This window comes from Dendropsophus ebraccatus, chromosome 4 (assembly GCF_027789765.1).
Source record: "Dendropsophus ebraccatus isolate aDenEbr1 chromosome 4, aDenEbr1.pat, whole genome shotgun sequence".
Lineage (NCBI taxonomy): Eukaryota > Metazoa > Chordata > Amphibia > Anura > Hylidae > Dendropsophus > Dendropsophus ebraccatus.
Window position 1 is genome coordinate 63897447 of NC_091457.1, and position 17204 is coordinate 63914650.

At 46.4% G+C, this 17204-nt stretch overlaps 1 long non-coding RNA gene across 1 annotated transcript in view; it reads right to left on the reverse strand.

Moving 5' to 3' along the window:
• LOC138789689 (uncharacterized) overlaps nt 1-17204 on the reverse strand; it is a 379175-nt gene that overhangs the window by 34886 nt on the left and 327085 nt on the right. The window lies entirely within an intron of this gene.

Sequence of the window (17204 nt, forward strand, 5' to 3'; positions counted from 1 at the left end):
GTGGGCATAAACCACTGTATGGGCACACAGCAGGGCTAAGAAGGGAAGGAGCGCCAATTTACAGGAGCAAAACCGCAGCTAGTATTGTTTATTAGAATAGCGCAGTTACTAAAATAAAATAAAAAAAAATGAGATTACAGGTAATGTGGGGTGGTTACGGACAGCCTGGGGTGGTTACGGGTAATCTAGAGGTGGTTAGAGGTAATCTGGGGTGGTTACGAACAACATGGGGTGGTCACGGGCAACCTGCTGAGGTTACGGCAACCTGGGGTGGTTACAGGCAACGTGGGGTGGTTACGGGCAACGTGGGGTGGTTATGGGCAACGTGTGGTGGTCACGGGCAACCTGCTGTGGTTACGGCAACGTGGGGTGGTTACAGGCAACGTGGGTTGGTTACAGGCAACGTGGGCTGGTTACGGGCAACGTGGGCTGGTTACGGGCAACCTGCTGTGCTTACAGACAATCTGGGATGGTTACGGGAAACGTGGGGTGGATACGGGCAACCTGCAGTGCTTACAGACAATCTGGGGTGGATACGGGCAACGTGGGGTGGTTACGGGCAACCTGCAGTGCTTACAGACAATCTGGGGTGGTTACGGGCAACGTGGGGTGGTTACGGGCAACCTGCAGTGCTTACAGACAATCTGGGGTGGATACGGGCAACGTTGGGTGGTTACGGGCAACCTGCAGTGCTTACAGACAATCTGGGGTGGTTACGGGCAACGTGGGGTGGTTACGGGCAATGTGGGGTGGTTACGGATAAACTGAAGTTCTTATAGGCAATCTGCTGTGGTTATGGCAATGTGGGGTGGTTACAGGCAACGTGGGCTGGTTACAGGCAATGTGGGCTGGTTACGGGCAACGTTGGCTGGTTACGGGCAACGTGGGCTGGTTACGGGCAACCTGCTGTGCTTACAGACAATCTGGGATGGTTACGGGAAACGTGGGGTGGATACGGGCAACCTGCAGTGCTTACAGACAATCTGGGGTGGATACGGGCAACGTGGGGTGGTTACGGGCAACCTGCAGTGCTTACAGACAATCTGGGGTGGTTACGGGCAATGTGGGGTGGTTACGGATAAACTGAAGTTCTTATAGGCAATCTGGGGTGGGTACCTGTAATCTGACATGGGCACCGCAATCTGGAGGGGGTCATTGGCAATTTAAGGTGGTCAGAGGCGCCGTGGCGTGGTCAGAGGCGACGTGTGGTGGTCAGAGGTGACGTGTGGTGGTCAGAGGCGACGTGTGGTGGTCAGAGGTGACGTGTGGTGGTCAGAGGCGACGTGTGGTGGTCAGAGGCAACGTGCGGTGGTCAGAGGCATCGTGGCGTGGTCAGAGGCATCGTGGCGTGGTCAGAGGCAACGCGCGGTGGTTACGTGCAATCTGGGGGGGTTACATGTAATCTGGCTTGATTACGGGGAACCTGGGGGGGTTATGTGCAACCTGGAAGGGTTACAGACAATCTGGGATTGTTACTGATAAACTGAAGTGCTTTTAGGTAATCTGGGGTGGGTACATGTAATTTGGGGTGGTTACGAGCAATCTGGAGGGGGTCACTGGCAATTTGGGGTGGTTACGGGCAATGTGCGGTGGTTACGGGCAATGTGCGGGGGTTACGGGCAATGTGCGGTGGTTACGAGCAACGTGCGGTGGTTACGGGTAATCTGGGGAGGGGTTAGGGGTAATTTGGGAGTAAACTGCAATTATTACTATAATAAAAATTGTGTGTTTTATTTTTTTGTATGTTTGTCACTTTTTGTACTTTACATATTCATTTTCACTGTATTACTATGATTACTGTGATATTTTCTATCTCAGTAATCATAGTTCAGTGACAGAGACCAAATTGGTCTCTGTCACTTTAAATTTTCAGAGTTGGCTGGTTGTGAAGCGCATGCGCACTTCATAACCAGCCAGGACGTCGAGGAGGACGGAGCTCCAGGATCAGGTGAGTATATGGGGAAGGGGGGGATGACTGGGGGACGGGGGTGACAGGGGGGGTGGGGGACGACTTGGGGGGTGGGGGGACATCACTTTTTATCCCCTGTCACCAATCATTCATGGTAACAGGGGATAAAAAGTGCCGGGAGCACATGGTACAAGCGATCAGCGGTATATAGTATATACCGCTGATCGCTTGTATCGGGACCCCACAGGGGGGTCCTCGATCACTGCCCCATGCTCTCCGCTACCTTCGGTGGCGGAGAGCATGGGGCTTTCATTCATTTTTAACTTGACATTTGTCCATTTGAACAGACATTAGTCGGCTCACAGCGATGGCGGCGGCCATCTTGGAAATGATGGCCGCCGGGGGAGGGGGGTTAGTGATCGCCCTACTAGGGGGGGCTGATCTGAGGTCTGGGGGACACTTATTTCATCTCCCCCCGCCGTAGATTCACGGCGGGGGGAGATGAAAGGCGGCGGCAGCATCGGTAATCCCCTTTACCGACGGCCGCCGCTATAACGTTAATAGCGGCGATCGTCGGTATGGGGGGGGGCGGGACGGACCCCACACACTGCCCCAACCCCTCAGCTACCTCCGCAGCCTTATTCTCTGCCATCGCCGTAAAAAGCTGATGGCAGCAGAATAAGGACCCTTAGTGACCGCCGTAAAAAGCCGTATCTGCGGTCACTAAGGGGTTAAGCACTATAAGAATTTAATACTTAATCCTGTAGTGACCATTATAGTCCACCCTGTCCATTATCTTCACAATGTATTTGAGTTCTCCAAGGCCAAAAGGGGAGATTCCCTGGGACATCTTGACTTGCTACGTTGCGGCCTACCATTCCTGGCGCATATTGTGTAACACATGTGTGCACGTAATTGCGTATATATGCATGAGCTAATAAAAGATACGCTAATGTTACGCACCTCGAAATTGCTCCACTATTATGTATTTTACACTTTGCACCTGATAATCTGCACTAAAACGTACGATTCTACCGTATGTTCGTTATTTGTTCGTGAATGTTCGGCGAACACTAACCAAACTGCCAGTTATTGCTGTAGCCTGTAATCTAAAATAATCCTGTAGTACCACCAATTTGCGAGCAGTGAAGTAAAGCTAAGTTGTTGCATGATCTTTTTCTGTTCCACTCTCCCCTTATCGTAATATTAACCCCTTAAGAATGACTGTTTTTTTTCTCTTTGTGCTTAAAAGGCCATAGCACTTGCATTTTTTTTTAACCTAGAGACCCACATAAGCCCTTATTTCTTGCGCCACTAATTGTACTTTGTAATGACATGCTTAATTTTTGCATAAAATATGCTGCAAAACCATTTTTTTTTTTTTGGGGGGGGGGGGGGGTTGGAGGGGAAGGAGGGGGGTTTGTGTTGACGCCATTTACTCTAGGGAAAACTGACTTTTTATACATGTTTCTCAAGTAAGTATGATTACAATAATATGTAACTTGTGGGACTTTTATTTTATTTAATGGCTTTTAAAAAATTAAAACCTTTAATAAAAAATAAATGTTCCTTAAATTGCTCTATTATTATGCTTATAACGCTTTTATCCTTTGGTCTATAGGGCTGTCTGAGGTGTAATTTTTTGCGTTATGATCTGTAATTTCTATTGGTACCTTGTTTGCGTATATGCAACTTTTTATTAAAATTTTTAGTACAATTTTTCTGGATTTGATGAGACCAAAAATGCGCAATTTTGCATTTTGGAATTTTTTTTTGCGCTTACGACATTTACAGTGCGAGATCAGGAATGAAATAAATTAATAGTTTGGGCAATTACGCATGTGGCGATTACAAATATATATATTTTAAATGTATTTATTTATTTATTTTTATTTATTTATAAAATAGGAAAAGGGGGTTATTCATACTTTTATAAGGGCAGGTTTTTTTATTAATAAAAAAAACATTTATTTTTATTTTTTTACACAATTACTAGAATTCTCCCTGGGGGGACTTCTAGTATAACTACATTGATCTCTCATTGAGATCTATGCGGCATAGATATATTGCATAGATCCTGAAGATCGGTGTTGCAGCCGAGAGCAATAGATTGCCGAGCCTGGATCAGCGCCCACCACAGATGGGAGAAAGAAGGCATTTAAATGCAGCTGTCAACTTTGACAGCTGCACCTAAATGCCTAATTAGCGGGCACGGCGATCGGACCGTGCCCGCTAATTGCCGTGGTCCCGGGCTGCGCGGCTCCCCCTCTAAACTCCCTTAGCGACACAAGGACAAACATTTACGCCTTTGGTCATTAAGGGGTTAAAATCTCCTTGTAGGGCGGTCACCAGCTAGACCCTTGATTTTCATCATACCCCCCCAACTACAACTTATTAAAGATTATAGACACACAGTTTATGGAAATATCTATTGGAAAAAACTATTTGCACAGGATTTATGACTTTTAAATTCCTAGAATCCGTCATGTGCGTCTAAGCATGCTTTCCATGTAGAACATTAAAAAATATATGGAGCCCAAATCATACACGCATCCTGTTCTGGGAATATTCAGATCAACCATATTAATGGTCCTAAATTCTATTTCTTAGTATTTTAATCAGTATTACTGGCTTAGAAAGGAGATTACATTGATCTGTTATATCCCTTTGATCCTATATATATCAAAATAAGCAGGTAGAGTCTTGGCTGAGTTCGGAGGATTTCCGAGCCATCCTATGCTCAGCCATTGTATCTATATTGCCTCATTATAGCAGCAGCTCTTGGCTCTGATTACTAAATTATACCAAAAGGTGAATTATTTCTTTACATTAGAAATAAATCTGCCCCACTTTAAGCTCCTCCAAATGGACCAGTGTTTTCTGTATGTGTCACCTCATATGGTTCACAGGATATGAAGCACATAGTCTACATTTGCCCTTTAAATGTATTAAGTAGTATGTGATTAATGTATGTGAATATTTAAGAAGTGTATGAACGCGTAACGCGATTAGTCGAGCAGCCCTGTCTTTTTATAGATGGTATTTACACCAAATGTTACAATAACCAATTTTGACTTGGCTGTTGCCATGGTAAGATGAGATGAGGGAATTCCTTATGAATAATTTAGCCTGCATAATTTCAAAGCGATATTTCATTTGATATTTATCAAAATAAATACTGAATGATAACGGAAATCACCTCAAATGCTATTTTTCGCACAAAGATGATTTTAGACGGCATGAAACACATGTTTATGGAGCGGCCTCTCCTGGGATTCTGTATTTCCTTCTACCCTAGATATTTATTTATTTATTTTAGTAGCATTGTCCTTACTGAAATAAATATATGCTTTATTATCAATAGAGTCTTGGATAAAATTATAGGTCATTTTAGGTCTCTCTGAACAAAATATACACTGGTCACTGCCTACACAGCCATCTAACAGGCCTATAAGAAGAAAGACAAAATATTTATATAATTTTGTAGATTTTAAGTTTGAATGCTAGGCTCAGGGGTTATGACTAGGAGGCAGAGGGGTTGAAAATCAGGCTCAGAGGTTGTCAATATAAAGCTCTTATCCCACCCTTTCACACCCTTTTTCAAATGATGTTTAAAGTGTAACTGACATTTAAATGTAATTTTTTAGAAATCAATGAATATCAATAGAGTTTCCTTCTGTGGTCAAAAAGCAGTTTTGCAGCCTCCCCCCCTCACTTTATAAGAAACAGCTTTTCTGTGTCCATTATGGTCTATGAAGGGAAGAGGGGCCTTGGGGGATGAGTGAGCATGGAGAGCAGAAAAGGCGGCTCTGCAGAGCACAACATCCTTTAATCTTATCTCACAAAATTCCCAGAATAGAACTGAGCCTTCTGACCTGTGAATCCAGCGTTTTATGTGCTCAGACTCCAAACTGCAAAGCTCCTTGTCTCCTCTTCCTGCTCACTCCTCCCCCTTGGTCCCTCCCCCCTCCATAGGTAATAATAGACTCAGCAGACCCATCTCCACTTAGAACCTCTGTAATGTAGACGACTTTACAAATTTGTCTGATACTGAACACACAAGAAGTGTGTGTGTGTATACTCTTTTGAGAACAGAAAGAGGACTTTTTGCCATTAAAACCTTTTACAGTTTTTTTCAAATCACTTGTACTGTATTGATTTATGCAAAAATATTTTAAATGACAGTTACTAGTAATGAGTGAGTAATAAAATGCTTGGGTGCTCGTTACTCGAGACGAATATCTGCCAATACTCGAGTGCTCGTTTTGAGTAACGAAGCCCATTGAAGTCAATGGGAAACTCGAGCATTTTTGCAGGGGACCCAAGTTCCGTAAAGGGAAGGTCGTGTAAAAACCTGTCAACCTCAGAAAATGATGGAAACACAATGGAAATGGACAGGAAACAGCAGGGGCAGCATGTATGGATACCTCTGAGACTGCCTAATTGCACCATTATGCCAAATTCTGGGCAACAGCCTAGTTAAAACAGAGGTAGGTATATCAACAACCCAAAAACTCAGCCTGACACAGCATGGCAATGAGAACACAGGGAACCATTAAAACAGAGGTAGCATATGAACCACCCCAAAATTTAGCCTGACACAGCATGGCAGTGAGGACACAGAGAACCATTAAAAACAGAGGTAGCATATGAACCACCCCAAAATTTAGCCTGACACAGCATGGGGGTGAGGACAGAGTGACCAAGGTGGAAGCGGTAGCCAGTGAGCCTCCCTAAAATTAGGCTTGACACAGCATGACAATGAGCACACAAAGAACCATTAAAAGTGAGTGAGGAAGCAAGTGAGCCTCCCAAAAAATTGGAGTGAGGCCAGGGGGTTGGGATTTATAGTGGACACGAACCTAGGTGCTGACAGCTAACTGGCTAGGCCAGCTGTCAGTCACCATCCTCCATCGGAGGAGCCATTGCCCAGCACTCCAGCGCTCTACGCACATCAGCGAGAGTGAATAGAGCGGACTAGCTACCACTGTAGCAGTCACGCTAACAGTACCCTGCCTGAAGTTGATACAGATGTCCTACCCTGATGCCCACGCTCCGTGAAGATCCCAGCAAACTGGCTGAAACGATCGTTGGAGGGGGACACAGAACACGGACTTGGTATCATAGGGTCAGTTACAAAGGGGTAGCACGGGGTGGAGGGAGCCCGATCTACTAAGGGTTAACTCCTAAGCCCTGAGCGAGAAGGGAGAGCCTGCAAACCTGACACCACAGGGATTACTAGGGTCAAGGATATTTGCCACAGATGATACGTTGATGCGGCTTCTTCCTACACATCATTGGATATTAACAGCTGACAGATGACCATGGATGGGTGAGATTGCCGGTTTTTCATTTCACTTATAGCTGGTTTGTCTTGTCTGGCGCAGTCCAGTGGTGGAAAAGGAGTATTACCGGCTGGTGATCGCTCCTAAGTGGTTCTGGTGACCACAATTGTGTTTTGTAATGTGGGGTTATTATATTACATTATTTGATTAAAAGTTATGTTTTAAGTCGTTGCACCCCTATCTGTGATTTTGTTTAGCACGGAGGTGCCAACTATCCCAGTGTGGGAGGTATTCTGGGAGTTGTCACCATCAAGGGTACACCTGATGCCGATTGATCAGGGGTGGTGAGGCCCCGGCCGCAGCTACACAAAAAAAGATAACACAGCTGGCTGGTTGCGATCAGCGTGCCCCCGGCAACCAGTCCTGCTACTTCACAGACGTAGTGACATCAGAACATGGCAGTGAGGACACAGAAAACCAGTAAAAGTGAGTGAGGTAGCAAGTGAGCCTCCCAAAAATTAGGCTAGACACAGCATGGCAGAGAGTACACAGAGAACGATTAAAAGTGAGTGAGGAAGCAAGTGAGCCTCCCAAAAAATTAGGCCAGACACAGCATGGCAGTGAGGACACAGATAACAGATAAAAGTGAGTGAGGAAGTAAGTGAGCCTCCCAAAAATTAGGCCAGACACAGCATGGCAGTGAGCTCAAAGAGAAAAAATAAAAGTGAATGAGGAACCAAGTGAGCCTCCCAAAAATTAGGCTAGACACAGCATGGCAGTGAGCACACAGAGTACCATTAAGAGTGAGTGAGGAAGCAAGTGAGCCTCCTAAAAATTAGGCCAGGCACAGCATGGTAGTGAGCACACAGAGAACCATTAACAGTGAGTGAGGAAGCAAGTGAGCCTCTCAAAAATTAGGCCAGACACAGCATGGCAGTGAGGACAAAGAGCCAATAAAAGTGAGTGAGGAAGCAAGTGAGCCTCCCAAAAAATTGAAGTGAGGCTCCAATTTTATAGTGGACACGAACCTAGGTGCTGACAGCTAACTGGCTAGACCAAGGGTACACCTGATGCCGATCGACGGCTACACAAAAAAAAAAAAAAATAACACAGCTGGCTAGTTGCCGGGGACGCAATCAGCGGGCTCCCCGGCAACCAGTCCCGCTCCTCAGCAGACGTAGTGACGTCAGAGCATGGCAGTCAGGACACAGAGAACCCTTAAAAGTGAGTGAGGTAGCAAATGAGCTTCCCAAAAATTAGACCAGACACAGCATGGCAGAAGAAGACTTGGCTGTTGGCTGAGAATTAAAGGAGGAGGAGGAGAAGAGATACCAAGAATCTTCATGTTGAGCTGCTTTCCACGTGTGGACAGTTGAATTCAAGTGAAATCCAGGCTTTGTTCATTTTTATAAACATCAGCCTTTCAGCGCTGTCAGTTGACAGGCGGGTGCCATCAGTGATGATGGCACCAGCTGCACTGAAGACCCGCTCTGACAACACGCTAGCGGCAGGGCAGCCCAGCACCTCCAAGGCGTAAAGCGCCAGTTCGGGTCACATATCCAGTTTTGCAACCCAGAAGTTGTAGGTAGCAGAGTGATCGGGAAGGACATTCGTATGGTCAGCAAGGTACTCCATCACCATCTTTCTTAAGGCCTCCCCCCTACTCTGTCTAGACTGGGGACGGTTGACATAGTCTTGGTGGGGTGCCATGAAACAGTCAAAGGCCTGCTCCACCCCTCCTCTCCCTCGCTCTTTGAACCACAGAACTACGTCCTCTGGTGCTAGTGGTGTCAGATGGGAAGTACATTTTCAGCTTCTGCACCAGGACCTGTTGATATTGATTCACTCTTATACTGTGTTCCTCAGCAGGAATGAGAGTGGCAAAGTTCTGTTTGTACCGAGGGTCCAGGAGGGTGAACACCCAGTAATCGTTATTGTAAAAAAAAAATTTAAACCGAGGGTCACGGAAAAGACAACCTAATATAAAGTCAGCCATGTGCGCCAGGGTCCCAACAACTTTGTCTCCTCAATAGGCTCAGTTTCCTCCCCCTCCCCCTTCCCCTCCCCCTCCTCCTCCTCCTCCTCCACCAATTCCTCCTCTTCAGGCCATACACGCTCAACAACTGGGCACCCTCCTCAGTCGCGACAGCAGTCTGCTCCTCTTCCTTCTCTTCTCCATCCTCCTCATCCTCTACTCCGTGGTGAGAAACTGACGTCAGGGTGGTCTGGCTATCTAGCGACGGATGTTCTTCACCCGTCTCTTGAGACAAAGGCAAAGTGTCAGATTTCAGGCTGAGCAGGGAGGTTTGAAGCAGACACAGCAGCGGGATGATGAGGCTGATGATGGCGGCATCGCCGCTGACCATCTGTGTTGACTCCTCAAAGGGGCCCAGTACCTGACAGATAGCAGACATCTACGTCCAGTCCTCATTGTAGATTTGAGGTAGGTGACTTACCTGACTACCGCTTCTTACCGAGGTTGACATCTGGCATTTCTCAATGGCTCTGCATTGCCGGTTAACCCTGGCTACCCTCTGGAAGGTGGAATTCCACCACGTGGGCACGTCGCACAGCAGTCTGAGAGCCAGCAGTTGCAAACGCCTTTGCACTGCCCTAAGGGTGGCAGCATTCGTGGTTGAGTTGCGGAAATGGGCACAGATGCGCTGCACCTTGGTGAGCAAGTCAGCCAAATTGGGGTAGGTCTTAAGGAACCGATGCACCACTAGGTTGAACACGTGGGCCAGGAATGGTACATGTGTGAGGCTGCTGAGTTGCAGAGCCGCCACTAGGTTCTGTCTGTTGTCACACACAACCATTACTGGTTTGAAGCTCCGTGGTGCGAGCCAAAGATCAGTCTGCGCCATGATGCCCTGCAACAGCTCCTGGGCCATGTGCCTCTTGTCGTCTAAGCTCAGCAGTTTCAACACTGCCTGTTGGCGCTTACCCACCTCAGTGCTGACGCAGCTAGCGCTACAAAATGGAGGTTACATGCTCGTGGAGGGTAATAGAGAGGAGAAGGAGGAAGAAGAGGAGGAGAAAGAGGTATACAAATCATGAGGCTGCGACCGAGGAAGGCCCCACAATCCTCGGTGTGGGCAGCACATGAGCGTAACCAGGGTCAGACTCTGTCCCAGCCTCCACCAAGTTGACCCAATGTGCCGTCAGGGAGATATAGTGTCCCTGCCCACCAGCACTTGTCCACGTGTCCGTGGTCAGGTGGACCTTGTCACTGACCGCGTTGGTCAGGGCATGGATGATGTTATCCGACACATGCTGGTGTAGGGCTGGGACGGCACACTGTGCAAAGTAGTGGCGGCTGGGGACAGAGTACCAAGAGACAGCCACCGCCATGAGGTTCCTAAAAGCCTCTGTCTCTACCAGCTTATAGGGCAGCATCTCCAAGCTCAGCAGTTTGCCTATGTGCACAATTAAGGCTTGTGCTTGCGGGTGAGTGTCAGTGTATCTGCGCTTCCGTTCAAAGGTCTGCTGCAGGGAGCATAGTGGAGGTGAAGGGTTGCGTGTAGGGCGGGAGGCACTCGTGCCTGGGGCCTGGGCGGGGGGACTGACATAGCCAGCACGTGACACAGGGGAAGAAGCAATGGTGCGACTTGCACTCAATGGGCGGCCTTGGTTCCACTGAGTGGGGTGTTTAGCACTCATATGCGCATGCTGGTAGTGGTTAGGCTGGTAGTGGTGGCTCCCCTGCTGATCCTGGCATGGCACACGTTGCACACTACAGTCCGTCGGTCATCCGCACTTTCTTTAAAAAACCTCCAGACTTGGGAACATCTAGGCCTGGCCACGGGAGTTTGAATCCTAGAAACAGTTGCTAATCTACCCGCTCTGCCCCTGCTTCTCCCTCTGCCCACCCCTCTTCCTCTTCCAACCGGTCCTGTGGGTGAACTCGCCTCCCCCTCAGAAGCACTGTCTTCACTATGCTTATCCACCCAGCTCGGGTCAGTCACCTCGTCCTCATCCACCAACTCTTCCTCCAATTCCTCACTCTGCTACCCACTTTGAGTTACAACCTCAATGTCTGACAACCGGGTCTCATTGTTATAATCAGACATCTCTTCCAAGTCCGCTTGCAAGTCCTAACTCTCATCACCCACTGACTGCGTGAGCTGCATAGTTTGGGCATCGGGACAGATCGACTGCTCCGGTTGCTCAGACTCAGGGAAGGGTCCAGAAAAGAGTTCCTGGGAGCGTGGTGGTGGTGGTGGATCTAAATCCCTTCTTTCCCTGGAGGGGCCAGGCTGTGGGGAAGGAGGCTGAGCTGCTGGAGCAAGGTTTCCACTCCCTAGGGTAGTGTGGGTGGACTGCGTGGAAGACTGGGTGGTGGATAAGTTACTGGACACATTATCCGCCATCCACGGGATCACCTGTTCACACTGCTGCGGTTTCAATATCGGTCCACCATGAGACCCCGTAAGTTGGGCGAAGAAGCTAGGGAGTGAACACCTGCGGTGTGCCACTGCTCCCTCCTCAGTGGATGCTGCTGTGTCACCCTGCCCTGAACCACAGCCTCGTCCTTGTCCTCGCCCCTTACCCCTGGGGTTAACTATTTTATGGACACTGCACAGTATGGAGCTTAGATATGCCTTGACTAAGAAATACAGAAATAAAAATATATGCTAGTGGTCCTAGCAGTTTTGGGGGGGCTGTGGGATACAATCTGTTGGTGGCTGCACCTATATACACTCTGTGACACGCCCTTTACACTGTGCAAGCAGTAGTGAACTTAGATATGCCTTGCGTAAGAAATACAGAAATCTGAAAATATAGTAGGGGGCCCACTTGTTTTTAGGGGGCTGTGGGATACAATCTGTTGGTGGCTGCACCTACAATATACACATTATGTGACACCCCCTTTACACTGTGCAAGCAATAGTGAACTTAGATATGCCTTGAGTAAGAAATACAGAAATCAGAAAATATAGTACAGGGCCCACTAGATTTTAGGGGGCTGTGGGATACAATCTGTTGGTGGCTGCACCTATACACACTCTGTGACACCCCCTTTACACTGTGCAAGCAGTAGTGAACTTAAATATGGCTTGAGTAAGAAAGACAGAAATCTGGAAATATACTAGTGGTCCCACTAGTTTTTAGGGGGCTGTGAGATACAATCTGGTGGTGGCTGCAACAATACACTCTGTGACACCCCCTTTACACTGTGCAAGCAGTAGGGAACTCAAATATGGCTTAAGTAAGAAAGACAGAAATCTGGAAATATACTAGTGGTCCCACTAGTTTTTGGAGGGCTGTGGGATACAATCTGGTGGTGGCTGCACCAATACACTCTGTGACACCCCCTTTACACTGTGCAAGCAGTGGTGAACTTAAATATGGCTTGAGTAAGAAAGACAGAAATCTGGAAATATACTAGTGGCCCCAATAGTTTTTGGGGGACTGTGAGATACAATCTGGTGGTGGCAGCACCAATACACTCTGTGTCACCCCCTTACAATGAGCAGTAAAGTTCTATGCAGGTGTACTACAAATCACAGCAATACAATGTACTACAGCAGCACCACCAGTCACAAAATATTAAAAAAGTACTGAGCACTTCTTAGGGGTCTGTATGCAACACCTAATGTTCCCTTTCTGCCAGCAGCCGATCACCACAGTGCGCTGCTGAAATTGTGGCAGCTGCACTGCAAGTCCCAGCCAGCAGTCTGTAGTAATACAATTTAAAAACAATTTGAAGCCTTTACAAGGGCTGTTTGGTTGTTTCGCTAGTATTCCCTGCCTACTGGAATGCTAATTCCCTCCCTAACGCTCTCCCTGACCAGCAGGAGCTCTGTCCCTAATCTCTTCCAGTATACATGTGAGCCGAGCCTTGCCGGCCGCGCTTTTTATATGGCAGGGTCATCTGATTTGGCCAACCAATCTCTGCTATTGACAAGTATGGGTCCCACGTGATCGCAGGATGTACCAAAGAGTCTCCTGCATGTTTATTGGCTGAGAAATAGCACCCAAACCTACAGGAAACGGATGATGAGATTTTCTCGAGTATCACGAGATGCTCGTCCGAGTAACGAGTACCATTGAGTGCTCGAACGAGTACCAAGCTCGGACAAGCATGCTCGCTCATTACTAACAGTTACACTTAAAGCCCATCTCACAATTCAGAGGAAAGTTCATAGGGTTAACCAAATAGTAAAATCTCTATGTCTTAGAAACCTAGGCAAAAAAAAGTAAGCTAAGTTAGAATCAGGGCAGCCAAGACCACAAAATCATATATAAAAATAAATTTTCTAGGACTGACCACAGGTCCTCCATAAAATACATTTGGCAGGTATATGCCAACCTACATGTGCCTTAACCGTACTTAAACAGGTTTAATTTACTATAATTTTTAATGCAACCTTTTGCGGACCAAATTCACACACATGGCTTACATTCTTTCCATTAGAAGTTAATGGACTCTATGTACAGTAGCTGTATAGGAACATAGACAGTAATGTGCCTATGGATCAGATTTCAAATGTAAATCTGGACTGTTACAATCCAGCTTTAGCATATGTTCACGCCAAGTTGGTCTGCTGCACCTTAGCTGCAGAAATATTACAGAAAACCCACAGCAACAAATTAGCCATGTATCTGCACCAAAACAGAAAAAAAAAATCCTTTGAAAGCCATTTGCAGAAATTCTGCAGCAGATCTGCATCATGTGAACATATGCCTACACAAAGTTCCCAAAATACCTGTACCCCAAAATTTTTAGTGGACATGGCACCATCTCAAATATATTATACTGTAGATTAATTTATTTGTATTGTTTAAAATATAGTTTACTAGGTAACATAAGACGTTTACAATGTACTTAAAAATGTTATTGAGGAATAGTTAAAATAGTCGAAGATAGTAGCATTATTATTTCTTTTTAAAGCGCCCTCTTTTCTAGAGCGCTATACAATAGGGGATGACAAACATTACAAAATTAAAACACATTACATCAATAAGGTAAATGTAAGACTGGTACATGGAGATGGAGGACCCTGCCCGCAAGCAGGGCTGTATTAAGCCCTATGGCTGTATCAATCTTCTCCAACCACTGGGATTCAAACATCAAGTATTGGGGTTCGCTAGAACCCAAACTGACTGTAAGTTTTCTTATCTCTACTAATAATAATGTGTCTGAGCTGCAATTCCAGACATGACCTACTGACAAGTGTGGTGCTGTTTGTACACAACTGTCACAACTGTCAAACATGGAAGTTATTTTTTATGTTTACTTGCCACCCTTGTCCTAGGATTGTGGAATTGCAGATGAGAAGAAAGTAGACATTTCCTTTCCCTTCTTCAGTGACGCTTTTCATGCAGAAGTTGTACAGATCTCTTTATTGCTGTGAGTGTTTTTATACACTACATTTCAGATGTGCCATTTTTCTACTGTAGAGAGGATTCATGTCTCCTGTCTTTCTAAGCATTGTCATTAATTTATCACATTAAAAATATCTCATAAGAAAATTCTATTTTTATGTAATGTCTCATAAGCAAGACTCCTCAGGCTGTCAATATTGCTGCGCTCCAATATTTTCTGCACTTGTATCAAATTGTAACAGGAAATAAATAAATATCAATCAATAAAGGTTTATCATCTGCTTGCACCAAATCAACTCCTCCTAGCGCCTCATGAAATCAATGGACGCAGTTAGTACAAGTAGCTGACTTATCAGTCCTGCGATCAGAATATTCACAAATGCTAAGGAATGGGTCTCCGAAGAATTGTTTGTAACTGCAAAGTGATGCTGTGGCTGACATTAAGATGCTGAGATGCTGGAAGCCAGGCCTCCTGTGTCACCTTAGCAGTGAATAATTGGGCCTCTGCATATTCCTTGTCATAAATGGCAGGAGTGAAGGGACCCCAAGGATTTCACTGGCAGGACGGATGCAGCGATAGCAAAATAAATTAAAACACGGTCTTGAGAAGCATGATTGTGGATGACAGTTCAGGGCAGTTGTTTCTCTACCATTTGTCCTGATGCCCATATGGTCCTTACCAAGTGGCAGGTAATGCAGAACTTAAAGATTGACCACTTGAATGCCAAGCGTTAGCCTCAATGATATTGATGCTGTGTCCGAGTTTTGCTTTTCTGTCTTTTTTACAACCAGAAGTTTTCGAATCTGTACTTCCATTTTATAAGAGGCTTACTGGCTGCCGCAGATCTTCTATATTTATGGAAGTAGATTTAAATGTGTTGTTCTTTTTTGTTTTTTTGTTATTATGGTACATAACTAGAAAAATAAGTACTGTTACATTTAGGTGTTGTGCATGCAACAGTGTAAATCTGTGTAGTGGAAGCCTTAGCCTTCTGTGGCCCTTGCCTCTGATTTAGTAGGCTTACAATATGTAGGGATTTTTGTTTATCTATGAGAATCAGTAGTAACAAAATATAGAATGCAGTAAACATTGTGGGGAGGGGGGATTTTCCCTGGGTGGATGGTAGATACCAGTAGAAGCACCAACAAATTACTTTGCCCTGGTCAGCATGTTTAAATACAAAACTAGGGCAGTGAACTGAATCTCTGCAAGAAATCCTAGCTAAAAATTTGGCAACATCACAAATACAATTCACAACTAAAAAGTTGGCTAGTACTGTATATGGGAGACATATAGTAGTATGTTTGGTGTTCCTGTAGCTTTCACTCTATTAGGGCATGCAGCTATTACAGTATGAGGTGCAGTGGGTTCCACTTTACTTGTGCCCTCTAGTTGACTGAAAACATGACACAAATTAGCAGACTGCAAACTGAATAATATGACAAATGGGTGTTACCATGCTTCTTGTCATTAGGGGGTGTCCCTACAGCATCTCACACTAATACTTATTAGACAAGGACTATGGAGTAGACATTTCACATTAAGGGCTATATACGCAGCCCAATATTCCTGAGCTTGCCTAAGGGGTGCATGGACATCGATAGCGATATCTGTGCAGTCCTTGCTTTGTTGTAAAGTATGCTAACCTTATCACATTGCCTGGTGTCCTCCGGCCTTGTCTCTGGGATTCCCCAGTCTCCACAGCTGCAGCTTTCACTTCTGGTCCCATCTCTGAAGTGAAAGGCCATTTAGACAATTACTGGCCATGGTGCTGCCCTGTCTCGGACAGTGATTGGCTGAGCAGAACTAAAAGTGGGAGCTGCAGCTGCAGTGACCAAGAAATACCACAGACAAGGCTGGAGGACACCTAGGCCCTGGACAGGTAACTAATAGCTTTATTACTTTACACATACAAGCATCAGCCATTGGCCCCGCTACCTATTGCACTTGTGCGATGTGCGGTCCGCGGCCAAAGATTTTTCAGCTTGTGAAAAGACCAATCAGCCAATTATCGCTTTGTGTAATAGGCCCTAAGGGAAATGTTTACAATCAGTGACAGGTCCTCTTTAACTAGTTGAACCACTAGCTCCTTGGCCAGTAACTAACTAGCCAAGGACAGAGGAGAGGTCCCGAACCCCAGGACGGCCTTTAAAAATTAGTGTTTCCACATCTAAACCTGTAACAGTAACAAAACCAAAATTAGTGCAGATTTGCTGTGGGTTTGCCATTGTAGATGTCTGGTCAGATATGCTAATATTTTTACTTTAAAGGGGTACTCCAGCGGAGGGGGGGGGGACTTTTTCGCTGGGACCGGGTTACAGTGGCGGGTCCTGCATCGCGGTGCTCTGGTGCCCGTTTCCCGGCCGCTTCCTGGATTCTGACGTGGGCCAGAGTCGTGACGTCTCAGGTCCGCTCAGCCAGTCGGTGAAGGAGGCGGGATCCGTTTCAAGTCCACTTAGATCCCGCCTCCTTCACCGACTGGCTGAGCGGACCTGAGACATCACGTCTCAGGCCCGCACCAGACAACAGGAAACGGCGGGCACCGGAGCGCCGCGATGCGGGACCAGCCGCTGGAACCGGGGAGGTGAGTGGACGTCTTTTCCCTCAGCCACCTCCTCCCCGATCCCAACGAAAAAGTGTCCCCCCGCTCTAGTACCCCTTTAAAGAAAGTAATCCATGG